This window comes from Grus americana, chromosome 11 (assembly GCF_028858705.1).
Source record: "Grus americana isolate bGruAme1 chromosome 11, bGruAme1.mat, whole genome shotgun sequence".
In the NCBI taxonomy this organism is placed as follows: domain Eukaryota; kingdom Metazoa; phylum Chordata; class Aves; order Gruiformes; family Gruidae; genus Grus; species Grus americana.
The window spans coordinates 13,972,407-13,983,900 of NC_072862.1; positions in this window are offsets into that span (position 1 = coordinate 13,972,407).

Below are 11,494 nucleotides of genomic sequence, written 5' to 3' on the forward strand. Positions count from 1 at the left end.
TGCCAGAGCCGGCCCCGCTGTGCGCCCTGCCTTGTCCCCAAACTTTGAGCCCCCACCCGGGCACCTTCAGCCCCGTGCCAGCCCTGTGCGGCGCGGATTGGGTTTCCTCTTCCTGCACCATTAACGCCCTTTGGAGTCACACCTCTGTGACTTGCCGGCCGCAGCAGCCACAGGCAGGGCGCTGGTCAGGTTTGCCTCAGCGCCTGCCTGAGAACGGTTTGTCTCTGTTGGTGTGCAGCACGTGCCGTTGGTTTGGACATGACGGGCCTGGCTGCGGAGCCGCTTTGGCCGCTCGCCCTGCTGAGGAGGTAGAGGAAGAGCATCTGTTGAGTCCCTGAAGCAGAGGCGGCTTGCAGGGTGGTATGCCTGAGCTCACCCGTTAGTTCTGCCTTTCTGTTTCTGTACCACCAAAAATCTCATTCGGGCATATGCAGCCGAAAGTCCTGGAGGCTCTCCCTGCTCAGCTTTACCCTGAATGACTTCTCAGAGCCTGTGGCCTAATGTTTTAAATGCCGTTGCAGTTATCAGGGTTTGCATGCAAGCCCATGAACGCGCTTGTAACAACTGAGCCACCATCGTAAGGAAAAAAGACTGAATAATGAGATCATTGCAGTTTAAATTACTAAGCAACAGTCTCTCTGACAATGAACTTAGTAACGCTCTGCCATCTATTTAATCACACTAATGAGACAGAACAACTCCACTTAGATACAAATTACTCTGCATTTCATTTAAATAAAGGTCAGAGAGCTAACAGCCGCACAAGCCACCACAATTCTGCTGTACAACACACCCAGAAAAAGGCATCCTTTGTTTCCAGAAGGGACACAGCCTTTCTGGCCATGGGCTGCCGAGGCAGGGCTGCGTGCACAGAGCATCTCGCTCAAACCTCCCACCTCCGCTCCCCGGCTGCCCATCCCTGCGTGGGCACAGGAACGGTCCTTGGTTTGCAGAGCTGAGCATCGGCTCACCAGAGAGATTCAGAGGGCGAGAGATCTCTGATTTCTCCTTGTTAAGTACAAACATGCATACAGTCTTGTGTAAGAAACAATTATACCCCTTGGTTCTTACTGCTTAAAATACTCTTGTCCGTCAGGCTGACAGTCGAAGCCAAGCAGGGCAGCCTGTTGGGAGTCTCCTCCCATCATGATTATCTTAATTTCAAAATCTGGTTTTGTATGTGTCTCTCACCATTTAAAACTGGTGACTTTCCTTGGATATTTAACAATTTTGTTTTAAATCCACGCCTCTTTGGGATGAAGCTGGTTGTGAAAGAGCAGGTCTATAATTTACTCAAGCGACTGGCAGTTATGGCTGGAGATTATTGACACATGCCTCTAGTTTTAATCTTCATTTGCAAGCCCAGAGCTGGTCCAGGGCTCATGTCTGGTTTATGTTGCCCAGCCACAGGGAGAGGGGAGCTGAGGTGCCACCCCATGGGACCCCTCCAGACGCTGGGAACATTCCCACATGCTCACGGCAGCATTAGGTTTCCTCTAGCCTTGCTCCTTGCTGCGCTTCTTTCCGTTCCTCTTAATTAGCTGGGGAGCGATTCCAGGCTATGCGAGTCACTCAGCCATCTCCTACCTCCTCCGCGATCAGCTTCCCTGATACAGTTCCTGCCTGTAATAAGACGTCAACATTGAGCTCGACTTGGCAAGCCTTTCACTCCCCTTGCCCACACACAGCTCATGGTCACTTCCTAAACTTCCAGCCCCCCATCCCATCGGCTCTAGGATGAACCTCCAGCTAGCTGTGCTCCCAGACACGCAAGCAAGGCTGATCCTTCGGCTGCCTGCCACTCCAGGTGAGCCTGCACCACTTCTTGAGAACATTTCACCCTGAGCAACGGCGTGAGGCTATTGAATATAAGATGCTTAGCCCTAGGAGTCACTGCAATAGCAACGCTCAACCCTCCTCCTCCTTGCCAAAGGAGATGCAGCGTTTAAGCCGGTGAGTATCTGCTCATGCAGGCAGTCGGAAAGGTGCCTGTTTCTCCCACTGCCAAAATCATTCACCAAATAAATAGGCAATAAATATCCCGCTTCCACAAACACCTTCCTCTCCCTTGTGTGCACTGTGTGTGCACGTATATATAAATATATCTACATTTTTAAAGAGCTGGTGAAAAGTGCCAGACTGACAGTTTAAAGGAACGAGCACTTCCCGTTATTTACAGAACTGGTACAGTATAGGAAGCAGCAGAGCAAACTTTTCCCTCCTGGGCTGTGTCAAATCCATGATCCAGAGGAAACACCCTTGAGCATAAAGTTCATGCACAGTTTTTTGTCTCCCCTGCTAAGGATCTAGGAATTGTTCCTTTCACAGGGAGCAGAGGACTGTTATGAAGTTGCCTAGTTCAATAGTATTCCTGCCGTGATAAGGGTTGCAAAATTTCATTTATATGAAAACTGAGACCCTGAATCAAAAAATGTAACTCCCCAAAAATTCAGCCACTTTTCATCAAATCAGCCCAGTTCCAACCCAATACAGTTTTCTAACTGTGTAGTCCTCACCCACAATCGTAATCCCTCTGTGCTCTGTCTGCATGGTGTGGTCAGTGCCACTTTTACCATGCCTGTGGTAGTTCAAATTAATGCACATGGTTCTAGTTATTATTTACTTGCAAAACATTTCATCAGATGATGTGTCTGATTCAGGACTCAAAAAGCCAGGCCACTAAAGGAGGACAGCACTTAATTTAATGAAGTAGGAGGGAAATGTCATGCTTTAAAGATGTCTTGCACGGAAATAGATTCCATGCTCTACCCTCAGTCCTGTCAGGGTCAAAAATAATAATTACAAGAGCGAAGCTGGAAGAAGGAGGATGATGACGGGGGGTTTTTGCACAGGGCAGCAGCAAAGCCAGCTGCCTGAGCCCCAGCAGTTCAGCTGCCCGCTGGGCAGGCCTGTCCCTTGCCAGGCACTTTCTATTACTCCTGAGCAATTACAAATTGATGGATGAGTCACAGAAGAAAAACACAACCGGACTTTGTTTACTGGGATGGAAGCTCATCTCTGGGATTTCTCAAGAGGTGCAGAGATGGAGAGCTCACAGCTGCTGCTCGACGAGCCAGGACGTGAGAGATTACAGGTGAAGGATCTGTGCTTTCCTGCAAAGGCTGTGATTAATGGAAAGGTTTTTCTCCACCCCAAGTTCCTTTTAACTGATCTGACCAGACCCAGAAACCACAAGCAAAAATATCTGTAACTTATGGTACAAGGTTTAATTTGTTGGCTATGCTTCAGGCAAGCAGGGAGCACATCTGATCCACGGTGTGCTGAAAACGGGGACGGCGGCAGTGCCCATCCAGGCAGGCTGCTTACCTGCTGGGAAAAGGCTGAATGCCACGGCCCAGCCTGCCTGCGCTTGTTGGGTTTCTGCAGAAGCCCTGGACTGACTGCGTGTGTTTGTATCCTGCTGCAGCCTGCTCCGCTGCCCGGGGAAGATGCAGGAGAGCATGAGAAAAGAGGGCAGCAACAAAGAGCTGCCTCTGAGCCAACAACACATGCAAACCACTCCCTGGCCTGTCCCAGGGAGATATTCAGTGACCAAGAGCTCTTGCCAGACCCGCTCCTGGGGGTCCTGGATGAACCCCCTGGCCCCAGAAAGCCTGCTTTCCCCACTCAGCCATACTGAGACCCAGCTTGGGCTCCCGGTAACAAAACGCTGGTTACTGCTGTGTCCCCTCGCTCCCCTCCCTTCATCAGTCCTGCCTGCTGAGGCTGTAACTCTCCAGCAGGACTCTCTTACCTAGAGAACTGCTGCCACGGCAGAATTCATGTGTTATCATAGGATAAAACAATCACTTGCCAAAAAACACACAAGAAGAACAATACGTAGATAGCAAGTGCCCAAAGGTTAGGAGAGGCCAGAGGGTTTTTTCCATACAATCTAAGTATTCATGGGGGGCAAGGCAGAGCCTTTAAATGTACAGGTGGGACCCCACCTCCTGGGGCACGCTGATAACACTGGTGGTACGCAGCCGCGGCTCCTCCAGCACGGTGGCATCACCTGCGCATGGTCTTCCAGCTCTTCTGGGACAGCGTGCTGGAAATCTGTCAGGCTGGTGGGGTGGGTGTTTGGGGCAGCTCACAGTGCTGCTGCAGACTCTGCAGCCAGAGTGAAAACCCAGATCTACAGGTCTGGGTCAGCCCCTTGCTCCTGCCTTCCATATCAGTACTGCCATGCTCCGTGGGCGACCATCTTGGCTGCAGCTGAAGCCGGAAAGAGCCGGCAGTTTTGGTTTCCTCTCGTGCATGTAGGCTGCAGCAGCTCCATCCCCCAGCGCCTGCCCTCCTGCAGCTTCGCTCTCTGATTGTCCTTTTTCTGAGCCTCCCTTGGGCGCTCCTTGGCGAACAAATCCCCCCGCTCCTTTCCCTATCCCACAGGGCTGGGCAGCAGCACAAGGGCCATTCCAGCAGGCTGGAATAATTATCTCTATTTGTGTTATTATTTGTGGAATAATTATGTTTATCATGATGGCGCTTAGGGCCAGACTCCCATGTCTGGGATTGCACTTCCCACTCCAGGCTTTGCCCAGAGACCCTCGGTCTTTGTTGGTGCACCCAGAAGAAACGAAGCAGCTCGTGTGCTCGCCCTGACACACTGCTCTCTGCCCTCTATACAGTCACAATTTCACGGCTTCGCCTTCAGCGCAACAGTCCCAACACCCCAGCAAGAGGAGCACGACTCAGAGCTGAAACTCCTCTGGGGAACATTTTGGGAACTTCCCAAGCCGGGTGATACTGGGGTTTGGCTGGTGTCCCGCAGTTGCACACCCTGCCACACCTACCCACCTGGCACTGCCGAAATGTCACCAGCACTGCTCAGCGCAGTACAGCAGTGCAGGCTATTTAGGGCAGGGAAAAGCCGGTTCAGATAAAAATATCAATCAAAATAAGTCAGCTTGTCCTTCAGCTGCTTTAAATCTGCCACCCCCCAGCCTTCAATTTCCATTTTCGCTTCTGCGGCTGCTTCGCACAGCCTGGTTTTGCCCAGAGATGCACCCCAAATCCTCCTCCTGCTGCATTTCTGTGGGATCAGGGCCAGTCCCGGCAGACCCTTTGGGAGGCATTTGTACGTGAGAGAAGGTCAGAAGCTTTGGCTTGGCAGCTGCAGACATCCCTCATCGAGTTCCTCTGGGTGAAGAACCAGTTATGGAAAACTCGTCCCCATTCAACAAATTTAATGCTTGCAAGATTTTGGACCACTAAGTCAAACGAGAAAGAAACGCTGGCAAAAATAGCAATTGGGAGGGTACTGTCTGTATTTCACACATCACAGGGCCCCTTTTGTACAGGAAGGAAAGGGCTCGTGACGCCTCACCGCCATCCATCTCACTGCAGATGGGCCACGTGCTGCCTGTGATACCTGCTTCCTTGCAGAAATCAAGCGTGGCTCTGGCTTGTGATGGCACGGACTCACCAGGAGCTCCATTCCCTGCCCACCAAGCCTGCAGTGACCAAATAACCGCAGGCTTGTGCTGCAGATACTCCGGCACTAACCTCCCACCGCAGGAACCGAAGCGTCCCTCCCTTTCCCTTTCACCCTCCGGTCTGTCCCTGGAGGCAGCCCCCATTGCACTCTCATTTTCTGTCCTGTGGAGGAGCTTGGATGTCTTTTTTCTCCTGTTCCTTCCCCTTGCCTGCTCCGCCTGTTAACTTTCTTCTGAGCAGTCACCTACCAGCCTGCTCAGTGAGGAGATGATGCTGTAGAAGTCAGAACATACCCCCGTGTATCTTTTAGCTTTGCAGATGAGCCTCTTCACCCCACATTGAAGGAAAAAACCCTACCGGGTTCTCCTGAACAGCTCACCTCAGAATAAATCTTTATTCACAGAGGAGCAAAATCCTTCTCCTTGATGGAGTTGTCCCCACTGATGGTGCTCGTGGCAGAGCCCGCGGTGCTGCGGGGCAGGCTGGCAGTGGCTGCAAGCTCCAGGGCTATGAGCCCCCTCAGGGCCTTGGCCACACAGGGAAGCTCAGCCTCATGCCATGGGCGCCATGGAGGAACGGGCTCAGCTATTGCAGATTTCGTAGTTATTTCATGGGGGACTTCCGAAGCTGATTGCTCCACTCACTAGCAGACCTGTCCTCTGCCAAAAAAACACTGTAACGTGCGTGTCTGTGGCTGGGACCTGCACCCTCCTGCCCCGTGCTGCAGGCTCTCCATCCTGCCCACCACCAGGCTATAGTTTTCCCCACCACCTCTCCACAGCTAAGGGTGCAAACCATAAGACCCACATGAGAGTCAGGAAAGATAGAGACAAGCGGTGCTCTCTCCCAGCTGGGATGAACATGCTCCATCAGGTCTCCAGGGCCCCGGGAGCCGGCAGCAGCAAGTGTTCCTGGCCTATTGCCCCCGGAGTACCAGTGCTCCAGGCAATGCCAAGAGGACAGACTGACTCAGCATCAGTTGGGAATGTGATTTCTTGTGAAGTCAGCCCTCCCATCTATCCCTTCCCTGCAGTTTCTCCTGCTGCTTCAGGGACTCTTCCTTGGGCTATTTTTAGTGCCGGGTTACATCACCGCCAGCTTCTGCTGCTTTGAAACAGGCACCGGCTGCGAACATCAGGCACCAGCGACTGCAAGCCGCAAGGCTGTAAGGACAGGAACTTTATCACTCGGACAGCAGACGACCAGGCTGCACTCACAAGCTGTTGGATGGAGCCTGCTTTGGGAGAGCAAACAAGGAGCATCTCGATTGTGCTGGTGCCCGATGGGGAGGAGGAGGGCCCTGCCACGAGAACCCCTGCTTCCCCAGGGACCAGGGGATGCTTTCTGTCAGCACTGCCATTGCCTGGATGTGCAATACCAAGCGAGTTAATTAATCCTCTGTGTTTCTCTTCTTTCCAAAGAGCGACTTTATGCTGACCTACTTCTTATAGAGAAATTTGCAAAGGGCTTCGATGTCCATGATGAGCAAGTGGCACCAAAAGCACTAATTATGCTGGCTGTTCCCAGTACCCCGACCACTGCAGAGCCGAAACAGCAGCAAGCAAAAGCAGAACATGACGGCTCTGGAGCAAGTAACAGAGAGAGCTGCTCCTGCAGGGAGGTCACGATTTCCAGCCTAGCAACCAGCTCTTGCTTTTGGGCAAGAGCGACTCACGTGCTGACCGGCCACGTGGAAGGGTGGCTCAGGATATGAGCTGGCACGAGCATCCACGTGGCAAAGAGGAAGGTTCGCCTTGCACCTCTTTGCAAAGATGCTGTGCACCGGCCCCGGGGGTCCCGGCAGCCCCTGGGTGGAGAGCTGTGGGCAGCTAGCCCAGGGCAAGCGGTGCAGCCCCAGGGCAGTGAGGAGAGGCAGGGCATCTCCACAGTGAGCCCCTCGGCACGCTTGCAAGGCTGCAAATGCTTCGAATGCCTCCCCAGGCATGCTGACACTGTCCCTGCACGTACCAGCACCTCTGGGGCCCGGCAGGGGCTGCCTGAGCCATGGCAAGTTTTAACCTCTCTTCTCCCCACCTCTCCATCTCTGAGCCACCCTGCTAGCCTGTGCAGGAGCCATTAGCAGAAATGAGGAAAAAGGGGGATCCAAGCTGGCCAAGAACCCTTCCCCAGTGGCATCCCAGCCCCCACAGCCACCCTCTGCCCTCCCCCTGCATCCCAGCCGGCCAAAATCCCCCTCCCAGAAGAGTCTGCCCAGAACAAGGGCCGGAGCTCTTAAGGAGGAAATTCTGAGTTAAATTCCTTCCTCCCAAGTCATTTACAGAAGGGAACAGCGTGTGCTCCCAGCACAGAGATGACGTCTTGCTGGCCTCCTGCCGCTCCTCAGCTGCCTGTCACCACGCAGCCAAGGCTCTCCCAGCGAGGCAGCAGGAGGGTTTGGCCGATGGAGAAGGACTGGAGGGTGTATTTGCTGTGCCTCTGCCCCGGGAAGGGCTGGCAGGGGGTGCATGGCCAGCGGCGCAGGGTGAACACCTCGCCAGAAAAGCCCTGCATCCGTTGGAGGGAAGAGGGTGCAGAAGGTCACCGAAGAGCTGCAAAGATTCCCTCCATCCCCCAAGGGAAAAGGAGTAAGACTTGTGCTGCAGATTATACGTGAGCCCAGCGTAAAGCAGTTATTAGTGAGGGCTCAATAACCAAACCCAGGATTAAGTTGAAGGACCAAAGCCTCATCCGGTGCAAACAGCCACAGCTGCGTGGAGGCCGTGAGCTCCATACTAATTCAACCTCCATTCCTCAGCAGGAATGATGAAACAGTTAAAGCAGCCCAAGGAAGCTGTTCATTTTGTATTTGTATTGAGCTGCTTAAAAAGTAAACACGGCGTAAAGCCAGGCCTGACAGCAGCTGTCACTGACCTCAAAATCAAAGATATTGTGGGCTGATCCAAAGTAGGGCAGGCTCGCAAGCAGAACGGGCGCAGCAGCGGAGCTAGATATGGGAGGAACATGAGCTACAGCTGGCACAGAGCAAAAGCTGCTGTCCCCCTTCCTAGGCCAAATCTATCAGCAGGGTCACAAAGCTGGTGAAGTTATCTAAAAAAATATTCCCGACAATTTTCTCTTTCTCATCTCAGAGATGAAGCAAACACTGCCCTGATCTGGGCAATCTGTGTAGGGATTATTAAAGCAAACCGTATCTGGGCCAAGGTTAATGAAAAAGCCTGCAAAATCCTCTCGGCCACAGCATTTTGGTTGCCTCATCACACGTGGCTTGGTGCCGTGCCAGCGGGGAGGTGTGAGGCTGGCAGTGTGCACGCACACCGTGAGCCACAGCGAGCTGACCGGGGCTCACGCTGGGATTCCCATCCTCACGAAGGTGAATAGAGGCTCAGTTCATGCTTGTGAAGCCCACGAAGCACCTCCGCTGGCACCTGGCAGGGATTATTGTCATCTGCTACCACCATCACCCCGCAGGGACACACTTTGTGCTGCTCAGCAAGAGTCGCAGCCCCCTTGGGGCATCTCCAGCCCTGCTTGCCCCATCCAGGGGATTCGGGGCAGAGCTAGTGCCACCCTGCCATGGCCAGTGCCACACGTGAGAGCCGCAGCCCATCGGCATTGCGGGCAGAGCCGGACTGCGCCTGTGTGATGTGTGGGTACCCATCCAGGAGAGTTTTCCTCACCCACCTGCAAAGCCCCAAATCCCATGTCTCTGCTTGGGCAGCTTCAAGGCAGCCTCGCTGCTGCGGGCTGTCCTGGGGGAGATGGGAAACATGCTCAGGCTCTTCCCCCCACCTTTCTTTTAGGCAAACAGAGAAGTTCTTCAACTTGTGGTTCTTTCATTTTCCAGCCTTCCTTATCGCCGAGGGCTCTGGAAACGGAGAGCTGGGGCATCACAGTGTGAGCTCACACATCCCTGCCCTGACAGACTCCTCATTGCTGGAGGTGTTTCCAGCATCTCAGACTTAATGTTAAAACCATTAAGTTTCTGGCCATTAATGCAAAGAAAACCTAGAAACCATGGCACAGCAGTAATCTGGGCAATTAGGTCTTCTGCTTCCGCTGGCTTGTGGCTGCACAGATCCTGCTGCCTAAATCTGTTGGGAAACCCAGCCTCCCCACCCCAGCCACTTCCCCAGGGTTCTCACCAAGGTGCTTCCCTTCCAGTGCCAACTTCTTAATAAATACTGGTTGTTACCATCACATTTCCCTCACGCCAGCTGGTCACGCCAGCCTTGCTGGCACGTGATCAGTTCCCTATTCACCAAGTCACGCAAGTTCATCAAAAATCACCCCAGATCCATGGAGACAGGCTCCTCAAAGTGTTGGAGGAGGTTGAGGGTAGAGCTGCAGCTGTGGTTCATGGTCTGAAGATGCAGCCCCATGCAAGAGACTTGGCACCAGCCATTTGTCCTCAGCCCCGCATGGCAGAGCCAAGAGGAGAGGCTGCAAATGAGGGAAGCAGAGCCCATATCCCATTTTTTGTCTCTTCAACACCCACCCTTCAATAAGGCACAATTATCTGTTTACTTAAGAGCAAGGGTAATTGACCACCCAAATGGTTGCTGAGGAATGCAAGAGTCACAATAGTCCCTGTTACAGAGCAGATCCACTAAATAGAGAGAATTGTTCTTCCTGGCCTTAAAAACCTGGCAGTGCACCCCAGCACCTTCACCCGCTGCAGACAACACCGAAAATACCCGGGGAACTGGTATTCCTCAAGGGCAGCATTGGGAAGCGAGACCAGCTGGGTCCATGCTTGCTATGGCAGGACTGGAGCGGGGCAAAGCCGCCAACTTGCAAACATTTCCGTGCAATATAGGAATCGGTGTACAAGGTTTCCCAGCCCGGCAGATCACAGGGCTAATTTGAATGCTGTAAATATTTAACTTTCATTTGCAATTTAACCACCTGCCTTCAGCTGAGAGTAATTTCCAAGTAAATGGCTGACTTCAGCATGCCTCAGGGGATGTGAGCTGCATCACCAGCCCCCAAACCCCAGGTCTCTGCAGAGACCGCTACCCCAGCAAACATCCCTGAGCACCGCAGGGCCCGTGGTTGGGGTCAGCTCAATCCCTGCCAGGATTTTCAACGTCCGTAACTTCCCAGGGTGGATTTCGATGGAGGAGGAGGAGCAGGCTGAAGGCCCCCATCAGTCCTGCCATCCCAGCACGGCTGCAGGTTCTGCTGGCACCTTTGTCCCGCTCCCCACCTCACAGCCCCGCCGGGGATATTTGTGTCACCTGGCCACACTAATGGGACGCCGGTTGTGTCATTGAGCTGCATTTCAGGAAGGACCCATTTGGCGGACACAGCAGCCACCTGTGTTTACCCACTCCTGTCTCGTGCTGGCATGCAAACGATTACAGCTTTCAGTTTCAGCCTCCCATCTATTTATATCAAATGCCTCCGAGTGATGTGCCACTGCCTCGCGGGAGCATTGCTGTCCTGGGCCAGCCTGCCCGGCATGTCCTCATCAGAGATGGCTGCAGGGTGACTCAATTGCAGGCTGAGAACACCTACGCAGGGAATAAAGCTCCTCTGGTGGTCTCCCTGCCGTCCCTGGCGTGCTTACAGGGCTTTGAGGCCATGCTTAGGAAATATGTTGGATCTTGCTGTGATGCCACCAAAACGTGGGATGCCAAGTGGCTGCATCGTCCCCATCCCCAGGGACAGGGACTCACTACACTGCCCAGCCAGTCACGGCTACTGCAGAGCAAGGTAACAGCCTGGATGCTTCTGCTCCACAGCCCCAGGACAGCGGGAGCTGGTCAGCGGGGCCCCGGCACATGGCAGCGGGATTTTGGGGTCAGCACTTGGAGGACAGAAGAGATGCGGGTGAAAGGGCAGAAAGGGATGCTGCAATGAGACAGAGGCACCCGCAGAGCTATTGCCATCAAAAATAAAACAAGGACATAGCCCCAGACCATCCCACCCACCCACTCCCATTCCCACAGCCGTAGGGAAGCGTTACACATCCCTGCCGGGAGGCTATGTACTCACGTCACGCCTGGGTGAGAAACGGTAATAGCTGGGCACATGTAATCAGGAGCAAACTCTATTTAAAGCCCCATATAATAAGCTACCTCTGAGAGAAGAT